At 46.6% G+C, this 23759-nt stretch overlaps 1 long non-coding RNA gene across 1 annotated transcript; it reads right to left on the reverse strand.

The window, feature by feature from the left end:
• Positions 1–211: 211 nt before the first annotated feature.
• Positions 212–1715, reverse strand: LOC102015150. The gene is made up of 3 exons (XR_261940.1): positions 1626–1715; positions 1279–1353; positions 212–351 (listed from the first exon to the last, which is right to left on the reverse strand). It is a non-coding gene; the product is annotated as an uncharacterized LOC102015150 (long non-coding RNA).
• Positions 1716–23759: the final 22044 nt, after the last annotated feature.

A 23759-nucleotide genomic window follows, 5' to 3' on the forward strand; every position in this document is an offset into this window, starting at 1 on the left:
ACTTTACGAGCAGTAACAATCATGCATGCCCAGGAAGTTCCTGAAGTCCCACCATCAGCCCCTCAGCACCACATGTCCACCCTGCGGGCAGGAGATGGGCTCCATGCCCCCTTTATGAAAGCCTGCACAGGCAGTACTGAGCGTACACTCACTGAGCGAATGAGTGAGGGAGCAGACACTAGGAACGCGACTCGGGGGCTTTCTGTCTCCAGCTGGTGAGTGTGGGTTTGGGGCCCGGCTCTGGGCTTCCTGCCCCAAGCCTGTTCTTGGCAGGAAGTCAAGGAGGAAGGGCTTCCAGGGGACACAGTTAAACCACATTTCTGATGCTGCTGCTGCTGCTCTTGGCGGCCCCTGTGGAGTAGAACAGGGGAGAGAACAGCCGTGTCTCCGGCTCTGTAACTGTGAGCACGCCATTATTATTGAGTATTGTAGCAGCTGTCACTCATTAAGGGCGGCTACACGTTAGCTGCCTCCCTGTTCCACCTCATTCTGCCTGCCTTGCAGCCCGGTGCCACTGGCAGCCTTAGCCCTCTAGCAGGCATAGAGCAGAAAAGAAAGGCTGTCTGCCGAGCAGTACTGGGGCCCAAATGTTGGAGCCAATATTTGATTTCACGTCTGCCTGCTCCGAAACCTTCTCCACATATACTGATGTGTAACAAACTGGGAGACCTATTGAGGTTTAAACTAGGGGAGGAAGCACAAGGAGACAGGGAGTGTGTAGCCGCAAACAGAGGTCTGGAGAGCAGAGAGGAGCTGGCGGTGCCGCTTTGCTGAGATTTCTGTGTCACAGAGCACGAACTCGGACTCCCTCCCCTTCAGACCATCACTCCAACTGCGTGTGGTTGTGTCTTGATTACCTTCTCGTTGCTGGGACAAAACACCAACACCAAGTTAAAGGAGGAAAGGCTTATTTTAGCTCACAGTTGGTGGAGGTTTCGGTCCAAGCCAGCTGGCTGCAAGGCAGACTGGCGAGGCACAGAAGAGACAGCAAGTGGCAGGCCAAGCGGGCAACAGTGCGTCCTCCTTCTCCTTGCCCTTTGCATTCCGTCCAGGCTACAAACCTACTGGTCTGACCCACACCCAGGACAGGTCTTCCCTCTTCGGTAAGTCCACCATCCACACCCAGAACTATGGCAGGCCAGTCAGTGGATGGAGCACGCATGATCCAGAATCACACACTCAGGAGCTGGTCACACCCAGAGCCCCACCTATGAGCTCATGAGCCTTGGGGGGACATCTGGATAAAATCCGTAACGGGCTACCTTCGCAAATACTCACCCCCGATGTGCCCTTCCACAGCGTCCTCAAATGTCAGTTCTAGGAGACATCCATAAATCACCACCTTGCTTCTCTCTGTAAATGATATAATTAAGGAGAAGGCAAGACGTTTGCTCAAGCACAAACAGCAGGCTGGCACTACAGTTGGCACCTGGATTCAGGTCCTCCGGTTCCTAAGTCATTGCCCCAGACAGCCTTGAGAAAACCTGGTACTGCCCCTGGTTTCACGGCAAGGCAGTTGCCATGGGGTCCTCATAACTCATCCTCCACCCCATCTCTGGGCACGTCCTAGACCCGCAGAGAAGACCCCCAGAGATGCCAGGGGAATTGCCTTCCACTGTACTCACCTAAGGACATCACCTCACCCCCACAATTAGGCTTTAGAAAAATAAAGCAGCCTTGTTCTTGGGAACACTCTAGCTCTCCTTCGGCGTCACCTCTTCGTACTCCCCCCACCCCCAGCAGGAGCAGCAGGGGCGTGGCTAAGGGGCCCAGAGTTCCAAATCGCTGTTGGATCAGACAACCCCGCCCCCTGCGCAGTTCATGTGGCACCCCGCGTTGGGTGGGGACAGAAACCACGTGACGATGTGTAGTCACCGAGGAATTTCCAGCCCCACAGCAGTGGAACCATCCGCCTTCCGGTGCACAGAGCTGCCCGGCAAGAGAGAGGCAGCTGCGCAGAGAGTATTTTTATCATCCAACTCTGAGTAAATTCATCTGAGGGCCTGTTTAGCTTCGGGCAGGCAGGAAGAGATTAAATAAGTTAATGGATGCAACAGCATTTTCCGAAGTGTAAAACGGTTGGGAAAGCACTTTCTAACTGTAAAGCGTTATGTAAGTGTGAGCTGAGACGCGGGTGTGGGAGCCATCCGGAGAGGACGGTCCTGGACGGCGGTGGGCAGCGTCGGGCTGCACGCCTGTATTTCCAGCTACTTCAGGAATTTGAGTTAATAATTTTCGCCATCAAGTGAACGTCTTTCCTCCCGCCGGGAGGGATTTGCCTTGGCAGAGGGACGCGCTTCCCTCCTACGTGGCTCCAGCTGAAAAGTACATGCTGATAGCAAGGAAAATTTCCAGCCCGTCCTTTCCTTAATCAAGATTATGATGCTAGGGGCTGGGGATTTAGCTCAGCGGCACAGGGCCTGCCTGGCAAGTGCAAGGTCGTGAGTTCGATTCCCGGTACCAGAAGAAAAAAAAAAAAATGATGCCGCCTGACCCTGTCACGTGGAGGAAATCCTAGAAAAGGCAGAACGATTGTGAGAGGCTTCCTGCAATGCAGACAGCAATATGAGGAATTTGGTATTTGTCAAACCAATAATTATTTTCATGATCACATGACTGCATGCAGTTGTTGAACTCACTAATTATACATGTAAGTGTGGTCAATTTTATCGTATGTAAATTATACTTAAATAAAGCTGATTTTTTAAAAAGCCATAAACACCTAAGAAGGCTTTGGTGTTTTTTAAACAATTATTATTAGTTAAATATAAACTAGTGCATTTCCAGGTACGGTAAGGGAGGAAAATAATCATTTCTTTACCTGTCACTAAGGCTCATGATGGAAGCCCCTGGAACAAAAAACAAGTCAACATGCCAAAAGCACAGGCGTTCACTCTATGTAAGTTTTATGCGGCCCAGAAGCCTTCAAAAGGAAAATTAAGCCATAAAGAAACAAGTGAGCTTGTCTGATAAATCAGAAGAGTGGGGAGTTGCGGAGAAGAGCTGTGATTGAAAGCCATGACGAATGTCTCGATTATAAAATTTATTATGGTAAAAGACACTGCCATCAATCCCCTCAAAATGTTACAGAAAACAGACCAAACACGAGAAGAAATGGCACCAAGAAGGTTTAGGAGGCAGTTTATTACACTGGTGGACCTGACTGGGATCTCTCTCCCAAAGATTCAGAGCCCCACCCCTCAAGGGTTTTTCTGACTTTTAAAGGGAGAGCAAGCAGGGAGGTACCAAGGCAGATTTGGTGCACTGTGAGTGGAGGGTTGTGTGACATCATGGGTTGCTAAGGGAGTTTAAACATCTTAAATTACATTGCAAGGCCATCAGTTAAACACATGTGGGTTACAGAAAGGAAGAAATATCCCGTTATATTTGAAGTTAGATTACAAGGCCATCAGGTAAACAAGCACAGGTTACACAAGAAGAAATGTCCTGTTAACAGGCTTTTCTGAACATGTCCATCTGGTTTTGGTGGGCATTCTTGGCAGGCTTTATTTAAAATTTAATTTCTCTTTCAAAAATACTCCCCTTCTCTTCAGACATACCTTTATCCTTTTGTTCTTGTAGTCACCAGACAGGGCCCAAAGAGGTCCTGAAAGCAAAGATGGGGATGTAAAAAGCTCACTACTTTTTGTGCTTATTTTGTCCAATTCTTCATTCATGACAGGAAGAACCTAGAAACCAACTCTGGAGGGAGAGTCCACCTGGGCCCAGTGTCCTGTCACACTTCAGCTGTTGGGTCCAGGTGGTTAGGACAGTCTGACTGTAGGCTTTACTGTCAGTAAGCCCACTCACTCAGGACGTAAGACATGGTCTCCGCCCTAGCCTCTGTGATGCTCTGATGCTCCGTCTGCCTTTTCTGCACAGGGAAGGGCGTTAGCATTACTGAGCTACCTTCAGAACCGCAGCACTTGTAAGACAAGGAAATGGACATGCACTGACTTCTCAGTCCTATCACTTAACTAGAGTGTGACTACCAGGCACCTTGCTGTTTCATCTTTCTGAGGCACATCTGTAAAACTTGGAGAATAATGACACTGGCACCATGGGGCAGGCGCGAGTATCAAATGAGCTGATGGATGGGGAAGAGCTTGGTATCCTGTGACCACAGCCAAAACATTGATACCAGGTCATTATTAACCACGTACCGCGCACATGTGCACGCAGCAGTCTGAGCTATTTACATGACATCTGTTCACTTAGCGTCTCACAGACCATGGTCCACTTTATGGTCTTGGCTCTGGGCCTGACCCTTAGCAAGACTGTGTGGCAAGCAAAGGGACTGCTTTGTTGGACGTCACACGTGTGCAATGAGGTGGCCAAGGGCACAGACCCCAGCACCATACAGAACTGCTGGACTCCAAGCTTCACCACTCACTAACTGAGAGTGTGTAGTAAATGATTTCACCTAATCTAGGCTTCGATTCTTTGTCTGCAAAATAAGGATAACAATAAATTAGGGTGATAGTGGAACTCGCTTGGTAAGGTTATCGAGGGCCAGATGAACCCAGTAGGAGTGTAGGCACATCACAGGCATCCATGGCACGTTCCCAGGCACAACGGCCCCCACTGTGGTCCCACCGTCCTCCACCAATCCTCCTGTCAGAGCCCGGCCTCCTTCTCAGCCATCATCCTGAGCATCTCAGCGCCCCATATGTTATCAGTGACACCCAGTTTACTCCAAGCTGTGGCAAACGAACAGGAGCTGTGCTCTTCCACCCACCCACCCATCCATCCATTCATCCATCCATCCATTCATTCATCATTCACTCATTCATTCATCAGGAGCCTACTGAACGCCTCCTCAGTGCCATGTCCAGGGCTAGGAGTTGCAGTCCCAGAGGCAAATCAGTCTCATCCTCCTACACTTGGGGAAGTCGCTCGTGACTCAGTAACAGATACAACCGGCAACCCTCCATAACCGGTCGGGAAGGGCCAACTCCAGAGGGACAGCCAGTGCGTTGGAACCACAGGGCACAATCCCTTCCAAAGAAGGTTGTGTTTACCTAAAACTTCAAAAGCGGGAGCTGCTGAGGAAGTGCTTACCAAGCAAGGGGAAGGAAAGACTAAGGTAAACAAAGGTGCAGAGGTAGAAAATGACAAGAACTGTAAGAGGAAAGATGGCAGTGACCCCGAGCCTAAGTGATTGGAAGGAAGCTTTCAGGAAGGACTTTGTAACCAGAGGTAAGGTCGGACAGGGGAGCTCGAGCCAGGCTTTGCAGCATCCTACTGCCGTGCTAAGGGCTCTGTGTGCCATGGGAATCTGAAAAGGTGGGCGAGCCAGGGCCTGCAGGGGTGAGGACCGCCCCTCAGGACAGTGACTTGAGCAAGAGGGAAGGAGGTTGGCGGCAGGGTGGGGAGGACCAGAAGCCTTCTACAGACCAGTGGGCCAGACAGACTTCCGTCACTTGTTCACTCGTTCACCAAAACGTGGCTATTGAATTCCCAGTGTCAACCAGCAGCTGTATCTGTCCTGTGATGCCTCCATGGCCTGGGCCTCCACCTATTCATCTGTCAGAGAACAATGTCAACACTCAGGTTCCAGATCCTGGGTACAGGAGGCTTCGGCTGCTTCCTGGAGCATTGTGCAGCCGTCAGAATGCATTCCTTGGGCCCCTGCTCTGCCAGCCAATCCTCCTGGATTTGAAGATTTAAAACAGCACCCCACCTTTTCCCAAGCTTCACCAGACTATCATCTCTGGAGAACAGGAGCAGATGTTTCCATGTTAACTGGACACGCCTAGTGGGTGCATATGTGGAAACTGGATGTCACATGGATGTTAGGTGCGTGTCAGAGCCATCAGGAAGGGCATATTGTCCGGACCCATGAAGAATCACAGGTGCAAAAGGGGGTTTTATTTATTCAGCCCTTATTTTATGCACAGATTCTTTAATAACCTTCAATTAATCTTCTGAGGCCTCAGGAAACAGGTATTGTATTCTCCAGTGACCAAGGCCAAAGCTGAGGGCTGGGGACAATATAAGGCATCTTCCCAATGTTACAAAGCAAGGACAGAGCAAAGCCAGGCCCGGAACCAGCTGGGCTGGCTCTGCATGCTCTTTCAACTGTCCCTGCCTTGTGCCCATCTCCCAAAGCTCTAGGAATTTGGGGTGACCTTTGCATTTCTCAGGGTCCCTGGCTGCCTCCACCTCATGGAGAGCAGGTTATCTGTGCAACGTGATCCAAGGAGGAAACGATACTTTAATGTGTCTCATCTATCACCCACGCCAACAGCAAAGACAAATTATTAAACACGCTGGATGTGCCCTTTCCAACCTGGTGGGGAACAATTAAAACTTTTCATTGCAGGAGTTGCCCTAGAGACAAATGAAAGGAAATTGAATGAGGAAATGGAAGGCGAGAGGAATTTCTGTTGGGGATCTGGATGTCTTTGGGACTGTTCCGGGAGACGATCATTCTCCAGCAGGCTTAGCTAGCAGCCTTCAGATGGAGACCCTCAAGAGCAAGCCCAGAAAGTCCTGGTGGGGGCAAAGGAGGCAGTGAAAAACAGCTCTTCTCAATATGAATGTAAATGCGTGTTATACACCTGAATATTTAAAAATGCATTCCAACTTGAAAAATAAGAGAGACTCATTAAGGAAAATATTGAAAGTAAAAATTGTTAGGAAGAGAAGAAAACCCCTTTGGTGCTCTCCCTTGCTGCTTTCCCCTGCCCAGGGGCTAAGGCCCTCTTGGAAATAGGGCCACAGGGGACATGTGATTCGCTGCATTCCATTTTTCTTTCCACATATTCGAAAGGATGATTGGGAGGAAGAGAAACTGTTTATTTAACACCTACCCCATGCCAGGCAAATGCTCACTGTTTGTCTCTGCGGCCTCATTTACCTCTCATAGTGGTTTTGAGGGGTCAGTACCATTATGTCCGTCTTAGGAATGAGGAAACTGAACTCAGAGTGCGTACCAGAGTCACACAGCTTCCAAGCAGTGGAAGCTGGACTCCCATTTGCATCCAACAAACTCCAAAGTCTCTAGAACGCCCAGGACCTCAGCGGGAATAACATGGGAAAAAGAGAGACCTGGCTCTTCCTGTCAGTTGCTCACGACATAACAGGGAGGGTCAGGTATTCAAGACCTTGCCCGGAGCCCAGACACGGTGCTGCAGTTGTAAGAAGTTGAACCACAGTCCTGTGAGAATTCACAGAAGGAGCATATTGCTTTCGACTGCAGAAAGGGGGGTGAAAGGAAATCAGTTTGATGGAAGAGCTGACATTTGAGCTGCTCGTAGAGATGGAGGTGGATTTTAAAGGGCATCTTGGGGGAGGTGTAGGGCATTCTAGGCCAAGGGAACAGCTCGAGGAAAGAAAATAAAAGTACAACACTCAAGCGTCGTGAACAGCAGGCGGATTCTTTTTTTTTGTTGTTTTTGTTTTTTTGTTTTTCTCCGGTACCGGGAACCGAACTCACGACCTTGCGCTTGCCAGGCAGGTGCTTTTGCCACTGAGCTAAATCCCCAGCCCCAGCAGGCAGATTCTTTTGGCTGGAATTTGGGGATGTGTGAGGAGAATGAAGATAGAGAACGTGAACCTGGAATTGAGCTTACAGACAGATATTAAAGGGCCTGGAAGGCTTGGATAAGGGTTTGAATGTCTGCTTTGGAGCAGAAGGCTAACATGCTCTTTGTCATGAGTTAAGGGGATCCTAGAGGAGGGAGGAGCCTTTCCAGGTACAAAACAAGGGAGGCTGCAAAGTTCTGTGAGCTAATAGTGACGAGACACTAGTGAGGCAGAGTACTAGGGTGTGAGATGCACCGGTGGTGGAAATGAAAAGACCAGAGCGGGGAGGTCTCTGACCTGAGGGACTGAGCAGAGGGCAGGGCCATCCAGTGGGAGAGGGAGCACAGGAAGGGAAACAGGCCTGGGGGACACGATGGACTCTGTTTGTGTCCCGTGGAGTCTGAGGCGACTGTAAAGGTGCCCAGGTGGGTTGTGCCGCAGGGAGGTGGATGTGTGCATCAGGTGCCTGGGCTGCTTGACCAGCACCTTCCAACACCTGGCGTTACAGACCCAGCAGAGGTCTTGGAGGTCAGCTGTTCGGCCTCATCATCCCCGCCGCAGCCCAGCCGGCAACAGCTCAGGCTCTGCTCCACCCAGCATCCACTGCAGGGCCCCCTTCTCTGTTTTCTCCCCTTCCTGAACTCATAACTTCTTGTGCTCTCCACTCTGCTCCAGTCCTCCCACCTTCTCAGGCCTTCAACCCAGAAAGACCTCAGCACCACCCTTCCCTGCGATCCTCTTCTCTTTCTTCCGGTCTTTGGGGTCCCTCATCCCAATGCTTCTCCCACCCGGCTTTTACTCCACGATATAGACTGTCTGGGCCACCCTTTCACCAACATCCTGGAGTCCCTTGCACCTCTGTCCCTGCGCTGCACCCACTGGCAAAACTCGTCACTCCCTCAGCAGAGAGTCCTACCTTAGTCTTTTCTCTATGCCAGATCACCAAGCAGGAGAAGTCAGGTAGCTGTACTTGATGGAGAATTTACCAAAAATTCACGGGTTTCCCTCACCTGCCCCCTCTACTATTGTCAAAGCTATTTCCTAATCCTTTTTCAGCTCTCTTGGTAATTCCTTCTTTGCTCTTTCTGCTCCGTAAATCTTCCCCTCTCTTTACTCTGTCTTTAGCTTCCCATTCTCAGGTGGCTGCTTGCTCAGATCTAGCTCCCTTGTCTACTCTCTTTCTCCTATTTTTCTCTTCCCAACTTGTCACAGGGGCTGCTTACCACCCTCTACTGACTTCCATTCACTTCTCAGCCCATTAAAACTGGCCTCACCCCTGCCCCACCTTCCTGGATTTGCTGCAGAAGGCCAGCAGGGAGCTTCAGGAGCCAAGGATGACTTGTGTCTTCCATGCCTCGGCTCATAGCACCTGACTTTTAGACTATTCTGCTGATCACTGGATTTTCCCCTAAATCTCTGATTTTCACGGGTCATCTCATCCCGCTTTTATTCTTTCCCAAGACTCTTCACGGGTGCCTCCTTCTTTTCCTACCCCTTAAAATGTTAATCCTTAATACTCTATTCTTACACCAAGACTCTTAATGTCATAGATACCTTTGCCTGGCACTCTTGGTTAGTACCGCTCAACTTACCAGCTGCACACTGACATCTCCAAAGAGTGTATCACTAACCCAAAAATCTGTGCACCAGATTTTAATGAACTCTATCTGCATACCTGGTCCCTCACCACTACCACTATTTCATCAAACTCAACATGCCAAATCTCTCTCTCTCTCTCTCTCTCTTTCTCATTCTCTCTCTCTCTGGCATAACTACCTACCTGGTTAAATCTGGCAGTTATCCTTTACTCTTCCTTCTCTTATCTTTCATGTCCCCAGATTCTGATTATTTTACCTCCTAAATAATCTCTGAGACCATTTTTTCCTCAGTACTTCCCACTGTCTGATGCATCTTTAATATCTCTCCCCAGAACTCCTGTGACCCTTTCCCACTAGCTTCAGCCTTGTTTCCTTGCTACCCTTTGCTCTGTTGAAGAAAACTCCTACAGAATCGCTCTCCTCTTTAAACCTTCTCAATCCCAGCACTCTGGGATGTTGAGGGAGGGAGATCACAAGTTTAAACCCAGCCTGGGCAATTCAGCAACTTAGCCAGACCCTGTCTCAAAATTTAAAAAAAATAAAATAAACAGGAATACAGCTTAGTGCAAAGGCCCTGATCTCAATGCACAATCAAAAAGCAAAAACAAAAAGCCAACAACTTTCAAGGATCCTATTGCACTTAAGCAATGTTTACCAAGGAGGCTTATAAGTACTGGCATTTCAGATTGTTGAAAATTATGACCAGTTCAACACACCAAATAGTTTCTTCATCGCAGTACTTCTCCATCCCAAATGGGCTATTGCATGGGGGAATTTCTAAGACATTGCCCAAAGATACTTTGGCTTTGTACTTTTTCCAAAGGAGCTTTTCTTAGGATTAGTTTTCTATTAAATATATCTCAGAATTGATCCATTTACATAATAAAGTCAACTCCAGGGCCCACCTGGTAAAGATCCCGTGATGTTGCTATAGGTTTTTTTTGTTTTTTTGTTTGTTTTTTTGTTTTTTTCCAGTACCTGGAATCAAACTCATAACCTCACACTTGCCAGGCAGGCGCTGCGCCACTGGGCTAAATCCCCAGCCCCAATGTTGCTATAGTTTGGATTTTAGGTCCATGTGTTAAAGGCTGTTCTCTAACATACATTATGGGGAGGTGGGGCTAAATGGGAGGTCTTCAGGTCGCTGGGGATGTGCCCTGCAAGTGGACATTGGAACTCCACCACTTCTTTTTTCTCTCTCTTTGCTCCCTGGTCAGGGGAGGGGCTTTATTCTACCACACACACCCCACCGTGACATGTTGTCTCACCACACATCCAAAAGCAAAGCAGCCAGCTGGTCACAGATTGGAACATCCATAACTCTGAGCCAGAATTAACCTTTCCTGTTTATAGTTGATTATCTCAGGTCTTTGTTCTAGTGACGCAACACTAACACCAAACTGACCACTCGTCTGACTCCCAGCAATCCTGCCTCACCTCCCGTACTGTGGAAACAGCAGCCGACTCATCCCTCACCTCCTTGCTATTGCTCATGCCAAGCCTTCTGATGGACTATTCTGATCTGTCTACACCTGATTACTTCCTAATTACACTTCACATCATAGTGTAGGGGGAAAATGATAGAATAGCAAACTTCTAGACATTTTATAATAAAAGTTAGAAATCAATTAATAATCTGTGACAGTGCTCACGCTGCCTATCACGTAGTTAGACTGCTGGGCTCGGCTAGCTTTGACTGTGTGTGTCCAGCTGCTTCTTCCACATAGCCGGCCAGGTCAGCTTGACCACATCCAGCTGCAGTGTCTGTGTTTTTCAACTTAAAATATGTACATATGCAGCTTTATTTCAGCTTGCTTCAAGGACTCTATACTTTGTGCCCAGAACACACTCACCCAGTCAAGGACACATTCAACTCTTCCCGCTCTGCTCAGACCCTCTCCCTCCCAGAATGTTCCTCTCTAATGATAAACAATTCCTTTTAAGTAAACCTGTTTAAAACAACTCTGCCTGAAAGTATCTGACATAATTCTTGTGCTCCCTGTAACCAATTATGTAATAACCTGTTATCAGCTTTGTGCTTCCCTCTTGCAAACTGTATTTAAACTGAACTCAAACCTGACTCTGGGCTGATGATTTGGAACTGGTTCTCATCAGCCTGCTAGCATTACATTAAAGTTGCCTTCTAATATCTCCTCAGTGCTGAGCATTTTCCTTTTCAGCCTGGATTTTTTCTGCAACAGTAGCATGGCTGGCACTTCCTCCAGGAAGTGAAGAAATCGTGAAATAGACACACTAGGGGAGTCGAGTCTGCAGAGAAGACAATTTCCCAAGCAGCTAAAGGAGACTCAGGACAGACTCACACCGAGCCAAGCACAGAGGAGCCAAAAAAGAGTCAGGTAAGTCACCAAGACTGCACTGGGCCCCATCTCCATTTGCTTACCTTTTGGAGATAGAGCAGGAGGGACAGCACAGCTCTTAGATGGATGTGCCAGTGCAGAGCGCACAGAAGGGCCATGACACCAACTTCAGTCCCTTTCCGCAGTCCTCCAATCCCAGTAAGTCCTGACTCTCACTACAGGAGCAGTGAATTGATAGAGAAAGACTAACGGGAGGGGCAGGGAGCATGTTTTGGACATTTCAAAAATGACAGAGGATCTTACTTTATGGGCCAAGATGGAAAACATGATGGAGGGAGACAGTGAATTTTCCTTTGCATGAAACATCACTTAGACCTCATTCATACTGACCCATCGAAAAGGCTGACCAGAAGTTTTGGCCATGACAATCTTCTCAACACATCTGATACCTCTGACATCTCCTATGTGGCTCATTGTGAGATATAATGCAGGCTAGCAACATAAAGGAAATAGAGAGCCAAATGGTCTCTGTTAGGGTTGATACATTGTGTCAACTTGAGGAGCCTAGTGGCTTGGCTAAGTGACTCAGCAATTCTACATCCTGGGGTAGAAAGGACATGCCCTTACCATGTTGTTCATTGTGTCAACTTGAGAAGTTTAAAAGGTTAACTAAGTGACTCAGCAGGGGCCAGGGTCCTCACTTTGTATTCATCCTGAGCCTGTGCAAGAGAAAGAGATGGAGATTATGTGAGTGCTCCATGCCTTCTGGGTGGGGGTAGCCTGCTTACTACATAAGGGAGGAAAAGAGGCTTGTTCTCCTCCCTTGTGCTCTTGCTGCTTTTGCTGTCTTCTGCTGCCTTAAAGTGCTGCCCTTGTGCCATGCCACCCTACCTTGGAGCCAGCTGATTATAGACTGAAGCCCTCCAAGGGCTTACTTAAAAGGAATGTGAGCTAAATAAACCCTTTCTTTCTTCCTTAATTTGGGACATTGGGTATTTTGTCTCAGCAACAAGAGAAAAGTAACCAACACAGTCTCCTGTTCCTTGTTTTCTCTGAACTCCCTTCCATTACTCTAGGTAGAAGATGCTTGGACTAACATTTGCCTTCTATTTCTCCTTCTCTGCATGCATTCTGAACGCCCACTGTTTCACTCTGTTGTCTGTCCTGTGATTTTATCTTCCTTCTCTCCCTCAGCTCCCTTCTCATTTCACTTCCTCTTTCTTCCTGTTTTCCACCTTTCTGATGGGTCTCTGTCTCCCTAACCTTGGACCCTCAACAACCGAATGCAGGATGTCATGAAGCTGTGTCTCCTTTGAGAGCATCAACCACCTGTCTCCCAGCACAGTGTCACTTTTGTCCTCTCACTGTCCTCTGGAACCCATTTCTGGTGTCCCAGCTCATTGTGACGAAGGGTGAGACACAACATGACGCTGTGGAAGGGGCCGGCCTGGGTTTCCATCCAACTATGCAAGTAAATCACTGCTTTGTTTATGCATAAGGTCTTTATCATCTAGGGCCTCAATTTCTTCATCCATCAACTACAATAATAATATATAAGCCATAATATTTGCAGCAATCAAATGAGAGGAACTCACACACCAGAAACACCCATGAACAGATGAGTTTAATGGAGAAGGATGGACTTGTCAGGTCCCCCCAGAAGTGTCCCCTCATTATAAGGCTGTTGAGAGGCTGTGTGCCTGCCCACAGCCCCACTCCAGCTGATGAGCACTCCATCCGAGAGCCCCCTGCTGACCAGTATGTGTTCCACTGTCTCTCTGTCCCTGCACCTCTGGGACCGTTTGAAAGATGTGGCTGTGCCCTCTCTTTAGTTTGTTTTGCTTTCTGAATTCTAATTGCTTATCTCATTAAAAGTGGCTCAACTAATAAATACTAACTACACTGAGCAAACAAAGAGCCTCCCTTACAGGACTGCATACTCAAAGGTGGCCGAGGTGAAAAACCCAGGGAGAAGTGGCATCGTCCCAAGGGCTTATCTTCTCTCCAGAACTAGTGAACTGTTTGCAGATTTTAATTACGTATCTGGAAACAAAAACAAGACCTAGTCTCCTGTGAGAGATCCATCCACATTTTATGGAGAACAGAACCAGCTGCGTTGAAAAGCAGGGGAACAAAACAGGCAGCGATGATCACGGCTTACCTGGAGCACACACAGAAGGTTGTCAGACACGACTATGAGGACAGCTCCTTGTGTCACCCTCATCACGAACAGAAGGACAGGGCCCCCAGGAGCCCATCCACCCACCCAGCGTGTCCTGCCTAAGCGGGGAAGAGAGATAGACATGTTCTGTGAAATCCTGCACCCCCCAGGGCTCACCATGGCAAACGATTGTGGGAATCTCAGCCCCAAATCCCCAGTTTAACTCCAAATTGTAAGAAGCAGCCTTGCAAGAGTGGAAAGAATGCTTAGATTGTTGGGACTCCATGGATTCATGGCGTGAAAGACTTGAGATCTGAGTCCTTGGCAAAGTGATTCAACCTTAGCCTCAGTTTCCACAGCAATAAAATCGGGCCAGTGCTGCTCACTCAAGGCTGCCATTGAATTGTAACCGACAAGGACACGCCAGACATAGCGTCGGACTCATAAATCCCTTTGCAAACTTTAGTCTTAAAAGTCTGGGAGTCACACTGAACAATGCTCTCTTCTGTGTTAGGGCAGTAGGTACAGAGAGTCCTAGAGACGCCCCTCCTGCAGCTGTGAGACCAGAAGGAGCCATGGCTTTTCTACCCCCGGCCACTGGTGAGTACTCTCTCTGACAAAGCCTCTACCAGCCAAGGCCTGCTGAGGAGAACCCCTTTGAGATTCCATCAGGACATGCACTGTTCTGGATGCCACCTGGTATGATGGGTAACATCAATCTTGCTGGAACCTTGAACAACCTAAACGGCTCACCCCATCCCTTCAAACCTGAGCCTCTGCCTGGGAATAGGGGTGAGGACGATGACAGCTCAGATAGAGTTCACAGCCACATTTCCTTAAGCACAGCTGAGGTGCATGCAAATGCCTTGTCAGAAAGAATAATGCCTGGTGATCCGTACCACTCCTTACAGAGCAGGAAAGGTGGCCTTTGCATCTACCCTGCTCACCCAGGACTTTCTAGATGGGTAGTTCTCAACTCAGAGTGATTTTGCTCCCCCAGGGGCATTTGGCAATGTCTGCAGAGATCTGAGGTTGTCACAACTGGGGGTGCTACTGGCATCTGGTAGGAGGAGGCTAGGGATGCCACGAAACATCCAGTGATGCACGGGACAGCCCCCCACAACAAAGAAAGAGCCAGCCCCAAAAGTCAGTAGTACGAGACCTGCAGAGCCCTGGCTTAGATAATAGTTCAGGACCACCTTAAATATCTGCAGCTGACTGACTCCTGTCTTCCTTTGAAGGCTGGGTTCCCATTCCATCATAGTTATCATCGTGAACCCAGTAACAGGAGTTGGAGGGTTTGCTACACCTGAACAAGTCAACACTGCTCTCTTCTGAGTAAAACAGTGCTGTTTACCATTATATTTTAGCTGGAGGTTTATGAGCCTCATGCTGAAATGACACACAGGCTAGTTTAATTCATTGCGCTGCCATTCCATAAAGGACAGTGCTGAGTTTTCCTTTATCAGGATGGGTAAGTTTCCAAAGAATAAAGGCCCTTCACCATCAAAGGGCTTTTTTTTTTTTTTTTCATTTCTTTTCTAAATTGGAATTCTTCACACACACAACCAAGCATCACTTCTGCAAATCATGATGATTCCTGAAAATTATATAAGAGCAAGAGGCAACTCCAGCTCTCATCTTTGCCCTCGCCAGTGAGTCAACAGAAAAGTGCTGAGCACCTTGTATGCCTGAGACCTGATGCTCCAGTGTGGAACTGTGAAAGAGCTCGGCAGCGCACGCATGGATGGGAGCGACACCATCTGATATGAAGAAGTGGGTCTCAGGGGCTGCTTTCCAGATCCTCAATGTCCCCCAAAAAGAATCAGACAAGACACACAGAAAAGGGAACAAGATTGTACCTGTATTGAAGTCAGAAAAGAGGTACACTCTACAGGGTGGGAGCTAAGGGCTCAGACTGCATGAGGATAAAGCAGAAAGGTCTTTAGTATCCAAAATACCTGGGTTAGGGGCTGGGGATTTAGCTCAGTGGCACAGCGCCTGCCTGGCAAGTGCGAGGTCGTGAGTTCGATTCCCGGTACCGGGGAAAAAAAGAAAATGACATCTTCTGATTGGCCCTGCAAACAGCACCAGATGCAAATGAAGGATTGAAAATGTCACTTTCTGATTGGTTCTGTGTAGTGCTCAGAGTCAGAAATCTGGAATCATGTTGGGTCCCATGCTTTGCACACATCTGTCTTTGGAAACATCTTGCTCACCTGTTAGATTTAGGTTCTTATAACCTTTGGTACATCCTGTCCAGGTGGTTGTTCAGTGTGCCCCAGCCTCAGCCTCCCACATCACATCTGCAGAGAAGCAATTGCAGGAGAGCAGGATGGATTTGGTGTAGAGATCAGTGGCAGAGACTGACCAACTCTCCTCCCAACCTGCTCTTTTCCCCTTGCACACACAGCTAGTCTCTATTTCCCATCCCTCTCCAAAGCCTGAATCTCTGCATTCTGGACATCAGACTACGAGCCAGAAGAAATGGAATCCACTCTGTACCTAGCCCATGACAATGTCCCATGTTTGGTCATTATCGTTTCCATTTCCCACCCAGACACAAAGGACTTAGCAAAGCACTCCGAGACTCTATGGGGTTACACAGCCACAATATGGAAGAGACACTGGTACATGGATGGCCTTGGGGACAACCACCTCCAACAAGAATACCATTGTTCCCCAGAGATACAGAATCAACAGGATGATGGATGGATACATGATGGGTGGACGGGTGAATGGATGGATGGAAGGGTAGATGGAAGGATGGAAGGATAAATGGATGGATGGATGGGTGGGGAATGGATTATAGAAGCTGAAATGTTTTACAGTTTTGTGTCCACAAGCTGGAGAACCTGGAAAGTTAAAAGTGTAATTCATTCCCAGTACAAAGGCCAGTGAACCAGGGGCATTTATAGTATAAGTTGCTGTCCAAACAGCAAGGCCCCGAACTGGGAGGCTAATGGTGCCGGTCTCCAGCTGAGTCTGAAGATCTGACAACTGCAGTGCTGATGTCCAAGAGCAGGAGAAGACGAATGCCCCAGCTCAAACAGAGAGCAAACTTTCCCTTCCTCTACTTCTGTTCAATTTGGGCTCTTGGAGAATGAGCTTGGAAGATGCCGGCTCCTGTGGTGAAGGTGATTTTTTTGGGGGGGAGGGGGGCTTTGCCTGTTTTTCAAATGCTAATGCACTTGAAACACCCTCAGACACACTCAGAAGTAATGTTTACTGCCTATCTGGGAAATCGTTCAGCTCCAATAAGTTGACACATAAAATGAACCATCACACACCCTTTGGAGTAGGGGTTCATTCGTACTGTGTTAAGCTACTGAAATTTTGGAATTTCTTTGCTATAGCAGCTAGTGTTAGCTATACTAAGTAGTGTAAGATGTGTGCCCAGGCCCTCCTCTCAGTGGAGCTTATTCTCCTTCATGTCCACACTCTACCTTATAAAGACGTTTATCACAGCACCTGAGAGGGTTTGCTACACCGACCTATCTGTCTCTCGTTACACCAGTGGTGGTTACTGAAGATTGTCTTGATAGGAGGGTTTAGAGGCGGTGTGCACCTAGGAGGGGAGCTGGGAGACTTGTCTGACAATATATCTGCCCTTTAATCTTAAACTAAAAAAGTTCCTAAGCATGCTTTCAGATGCACTGCATGACGACATGAAAATACCTATTGCTTTATTTCAGAGAAAGGATAAGGAGTTCCCCTACCAGATTGCAAATACTAACTGGGTTTAAATCTAGGCTCTGCCACTTAATACTTGTGATATTATTAAACAAATTCATCATGATCAGCCTGTTCCTCCACCCATAGAATGGGAAGGATAAGAGTACCTATTTCATAGGGTTTGGATTAAATAAGATGATATATAAAGATCATTTTATCTGAGGTTTTGGTCCTTAACATTAGACATCATGATTTTTATTATTTCCAAATACTCAGCATTAGACTAGTGCCTAAAAGCATAGTATTTCTTGATCAAATGAATAATTAATTAAGAATTATCTAAGTCAGAGAAATATGAGAAACATATTGCTCATCAAGTGCTTATTCAGCTATCATGATTAATTTCAGAGATACATTTTTGTTGCCATATTTTGAGCAAGGATTCTCCCCTAGATTTAATTAGGGAGGCAAAGTCAACATCCTAACAGAGTAATTCTTCTTTTCTATGCTTTTTTTAAAAGAATGTTAAGTCTGCAATGCTATTTTGGCTGCTAAAATCCCTATAGCAACACACATTACACTGAAGAATCAGGCAGCTGCCCCACCTGCTCTGAAACCAAGCAGGAGACAGCCTTAAAGATCCAAGAACCCACAGAAGGTCTTTACAGAAGACAAAAATAAGGCTCAGAGGCAATCAAAACAAAAAAGAACTTAGGAATCCTTTCAATTATACATGAGGAAGCTGAGGCTCAGGAAAGGTTCAAATTGCCCAAGGTAATTCAGCTAGGAAGCAATAGTTGCCACTCAAAGGCTTCACCATTAAGCACCCAGACAGTCCAGGCGAATGCACTCAAGTTCCTCCTAAACATACCTCCAGCCTCTCTTCCCAGGATCTAGCACAAATAGCTCCTTCTGGCTCCTCCAGAGCTGGGTGTGGAGGTCAGGGGAACTTGGCGACAGTCAGAAGCCCTGATGTCACACTAGAAGTCAGTTTAACCAAGGAGCTGAGTTTGGTCACAGCAAATACATCCATTCTTCCAAGAAAAATAATCTTGGAAGAATAGTCACATGTGTCATTTCCAAGTGCAAAGGGTGGCAATATCAGTAATGCCTTTTGGAGTCAGACTGGGATTACAGTATCCTTTGACATCAAATTGCCTTTATAGGTAAATGGATGCAACTAGAGATTCGTAAGTGAAATAAATCAGATGATGTGATGTAAATATCATATTGTCTCCCTAGGGTAAGAAACTGGAAGAGTAAATAAAATGTGAAAGGTGCAATAGATATTGTGAAAGGGAAAGAAACTGCTCAAAAGGAAAGAACAACTGGGATGGGGGAAAGGAGAAAAGAAAGAAAGAAGAAAGGGAAAAAAAAAAAAAAAAAAAAAAAAAAAAAAAAAAAAAAAAAAAGAGAGCAAAGCTAAGGGAACTACAAAACCAATTAGTTTATTGAAAGGAACAGTTAATGCTTAATTGTTTGATCAGTTTTGCATGCCTATATCAGGTAATCTGAACAATTACTTTGAAGATAACAATACGCAATATAACAACCGTTGTTAATTTCCTATCATTGTGTTTTGAAATTCTACATCATTTTAATTTTTTAAATGTTTATTCTCTTTAAAATTATAATAAGTAAATAAAATTATCATTAAAAAAAAACCTCAGGGAGTGGTGTGGAGGTGGCAGGTTAGCACAGCAAAAACCCTGCTTGATGAGTTGCAGCTGAATAATTGACCCAGTTCAATCCAACTGTAATCCATTGTCCACATGGACACCAATTGGTCCACAGGGGCCACAAACGCTAGGGATGAGAAGCACAATTCTGCTGAGGGGTTGCCTGGGTTTGAAGCCCTGTTCTCTTACTTAAGTGTGAGATTTTAAACAAGTTATGTAGCCCTTGCAGACTCAGTTCTGTCCTCAACAAAAGAGAGACATTGATAGCACCTACTTCATAGGTTTGCTGAGAGACTTGCACGCCCCCCCACACACACACACTATTATGTCATTACTCCTTGACCATCTCTCCCAGATATGGCACTGGTCCTGGCCACTCACCAATACAAAGAATGGTGCACTATGCTCTCAAGAGTCTCTTTCCACCGAGTTAAAGAGTGAAGAAGAGCACCAGAGGTTAGAGGAGCAATGTCAGGCAGGGATGGGATCATACTGTGCATTTTGGTAAAAGGAGGGTGGTGAGCTTGGGGGTGAGAGACAGGATGGGGAGTCCTTCATCATGGATTCTGTGGACAGCTGACCCAGACAGAGGGGAGCCCAAGGAGGAGGGTGAGTGGTGGTGAGTGGGGAGCCAGAGGTGAGCTGAGATTCCAGACTCCAGTGTGTGTGTCTTCAAGATTTATTCCAGAGCTTCCATGGAGGACAGGTTCTAGAGAGGAAAGGGTTCCAAGCAGGGTCTGCCCAATAACAGCCCTGCCTGCCTTACAGCTGATAAAGCATCCACTGGCTCCCAGAACAGCTCCAGGACAAGGCTGTGTGATCATCTTCTAATTTGATCATACCATGGGCATCACTTGGTGCTTCTACATGCCAAGTACCTCCTAGCACTTAGTCCGTAGTTACTCATCTGATCTTCCTAGGTGTCTATCATGTCCTGTTTACATACAAGGAAACTGAGCAATAAAAGTGTAAATGATTTGTCCAATGTCGCTTAGCTGGTCTAGAATTCAGACCCATGCAGAGTTGGTCCACAGTCCATAGCCTTAACCATTAAACTAGCAAGGCAAGTGGGACTCAGAGCTGGGAAGTGAGGCCTCCAGGATCTGGCAACTGAGTAGAAAATTCAAGCCCGGGTTCTTGGAGGCCTGGATACTGGCCTCCCCTCCACAACACTGTCTACCCAGGTTTTCTTGATCATAACTTGAGCTTGCTTATTTCACACTCAGGGCTGGCCCACCTGCTCCAGGCAGAAAAACAGTGCAGACTCTCATTCCTTAGGAAACTCCACCTTCTTGATGCAAATATCTTTGTTTTAGTCACTTTCCTTTTCCTAGGATGAAACCCCCAACACCCACAACTTGAAAAAGGACACTTCTTCTTGGTTCACGGTTTCAGAGGGTTCAGTTATGGTCAGTTGGATCCAAGGCAGAAACAGCATGGTGAAAAGGCACCGAGACGGAATGCTGTTCCTCTCAGGGCAGCAGGAAGCAGGGAGAGAGGGGAGGAGTCAACGACAAGAGTACAGTACAACCCTGGCTTTGAGCATAGTTCATTCCAAAAACATACTTCTAGTTCAAAGTGCTTGTATATCGAAGCCAATTTCCCCATAAAAATAATGGAAACTCAAACGAATCATTCCACAATTCAGAAGGTTTCTTCTAAAAATGATTACAATATTGTAATATAATACAAAATAATAAGAAAGTATAAAATATAAAGAAAAATAAATTAGCCTGCACTTACCTTTGAAAACCTTTGTGGCTGGTGTAAGGGAGACGAGAGCGAGGAGGTCTATTGTGTGGGATGACTTTCACTATCACTAATGGAATCACTGCTATTGGTTCAATGAAATCTTTTTCTTTCTGTGCAACTTTAACAAGGAACCTACCCAGGGACACTTGCTTTTGCTTCCTTCTGCAGAAACAGGACATTGCATTGTTGTCAAACAGATTCACTGCTTGCGGTGCTACAGCCTCATTCAGGTGGTGCATTTCTACAAAATTTTGCAGTTTCCCACTCCTTACATATCTCCCTAATTTGAAGTGAGGGATTCCTTGGCCTTTTTCTACTCCTCCTCTGCAGATGAGATCTTCTCCTTAAGCTCTTGCTGTTGGGAGATGATAACCCACAATCCCACAGCAAAGAGAGAGAGTGAGACAGAGAGAGAGAGAGAAAGAGACAGAGCCATTGGCTCATTTGTGATTATGTGACATTCAACCTCACATAATACTTGTATTGCAAGACGTTGCTCATTTCTCAAGTTAAAATGCATTAGGAGTGCTTCATCGTCTTGTGGAACACTCACGGAACAAGTTACTCGCAATCCAAGGTTTCGCTGTACACCTTTCCAGGTCACACCCCCAGGGACTCAGCCTCAACCAGTCCCCACCTGCTAGCAGCATATTCATCACTGAACGCCCCCCCCATGGGTTAATCCATTGATCTAATCACCTTCCAAAAGCCGCATCTCTGAAGGCGAGATTTCATGTTCATAAACTGGGGGATATTTTAGACCTAAATCGTAACTGAAACCTAATACCTTCTCTCTGGAGTGTGTGTGCTATCACAAGCTTGGGGACCCATGGCTATCCATGAACTCGCTGGCTGCCTTACAGGGAGAAACACCCAGGAAATGTGGTGTAAAAGAAAACAAACATTTCCCTCCGTGGTCAGAAGCAGGGTGGACTCTACCGTAGGCATTTTTACAAGTGACATTTGCTTTCAGCTGTAAGGAATCACTTTTTCTCTTTTTTTTATCTGCAATCTAAAATAAATTTTTGCAGAGGGAGGAAATTTCTGCAGGTAAAATTCAATCTTTTTAGCGGTGCCTGGCTCACTTGAGGCTGTGCTGGAAAAATGGGCTTGCAGCTCCCCAGTAAGCTTCACACCAACAGCCAGAGTAGGCAGCATTTGACACTAGCCATCAGCTGCCCAATGCAGTGCAAGGACTGGCTGCCACTCCTCTTCGTGCCTAGGAAGATGCTCCACCTTTCAGTGCTTCTGTTTTGTCTTCAAAGAGTAAAGTCAGAAAGGCAATGGTCACTTGTGCTTTGTAGTATCAATATGGATTAAACCATGTTGGAAAAACCTCGGTACAAATAGCACTGCATACACACCCAGGGGTTTTTATCACACACCCTCCCCATGGCCAACCTGTCCTTTCCATCCATCAGACCCAGCATCTACTTCAGTTGATAATTCCAGACGATTCAAAAGTTTTGCATCCTGTCTGCACAACTTATTGACTTACAGCTTTTGACAATGTGTGACTATTTCCTCATATATAATATGAGGAGAGCAGGACTTTAGTGACTTAAATGGATGAGTTCACAGGAAGGCCTGGCACAGAGTAAATGCATATTCCCAACAATTAGCAACAGCACTAGCACACTCACCACCTTGTGTTGTCGCCTGTATCTAGATTTCCCTGCAAAGCCTCAGGCTCTCAGAGGTGGGGCTTTTCACCTATGGCTGGACTGAGTGTGTATGAATATGGATTAAGGATATGTGATAACTAAATCAGTCCACCAACTGGTTTAGCATAGTTCTGGGTGTGGGTAATAGGAAGGCCTACCTTAGGTATATGTGGCCCCAACCAATAGGCTTATAGCCTGAACGGAATAAAAGGGAAAGGAAGGCTTGATGTTCACTGCTTCCTGCCATGCTATGGACTGTTTCTCTTCTGCCATGCCCCTCGGCCATGCCACCCTGCCTTGAAGCTCGCTGGCTATAGACTGAAACCTCTACAAACTGTGAGCTAAAATAAATCTCCTTTAACTTGTGGGTCTTGGGTATTTTGTCTCAACATTGAGAAAGTAACTAAAACACCTTGTGTAATTTATTTGTCCTCCCATGAGATTGTAGGCTCCTCCAGGGCAGCAACCATGTCTTTTCTATTTAACACATTCGTCTTTAAACTGGATCTTGGATACTTCTTACACACCTAAGATGGAATGCTATTACCTCATCCAGTGCTTGTGCAGTTACAATGCTATTACCTCATCCAGTGCTTGTGCAAGCCTGCCCCCCCCCAAGCTTCCACTGGCTTTGCACAGGTGCTACTTGACATGGTCCTGTCTCAGGTGATGCTATGGGTCTCTTGTCCCAGGGTTTCCTTCGCAATGTCACATTCCTGGGCACTCAGATATGTATAACCGGAAGCACAAAAATTTAACATAGTATGAGCAGCTCCTCGCCAATGCAGATAGGAGCCAATGGTCCCCACCTCCTTCACCAAGGGAAAGTGCTAAAGTGTATTGTGTATTTCATAAAGTGACTCAGAGGCCCTTGCATTGAGCAACCAGCCACACAGGATGGTGGCCAGTTTAATAAGACCTCCTTGCGCTGAGTGAATCTCTCCTTCCCATCTCATCTCCCTAGGCCTTTATTGCATCTTCAAAATGAAAAAAAAAAAACAAAACACTGTAAGCCTTTCTTAAAGATTCTATCGTTGGGGAGCTCAGGTGAATGAAACCTGCTCTGCTTCCTGTGTTCCTCATGACAGTGAAAGACAGCACCATCTCCACTCTTTCCAGGACAGAATCTGGAGAAAAGATTCTCTACTCTTCCTTACCCTCTTTGACCACCACCTCCATTCATCCAGTCAGGTGATTGTCTTCCGGTTGATCGCTTTTACCTTACTTCCTGTTGATTTTACTTTTTTCTTATTGATTTGACCTTATTTCCTGTCAATATTTCCTGACTTCGTATTGATTCTACTTCCTTAATAGCTTTTTCAGCAGCTCACTTCTCATCATCTCAGCTGTCTCTGTCGTTGTACAGGTCATCAACACCTTCT

The sequence above is a fragment of the Chinchilla lanigera genome, unplaced genomic scaffold (assembly GCF_000276665.1).
Source record: "Chinchilla lanigera isolate Chin_1 unplaced genomic scaffold, ChiLan1.0 scaffold00037, whole genome shotgun sequence".
NCBI classification, from domain to species: Eukaryota; Metazoa; Chordata; class Mammalia; order Rodentia; family Chinchillidae; genus Chinchilla; species Chinchilla lanigera.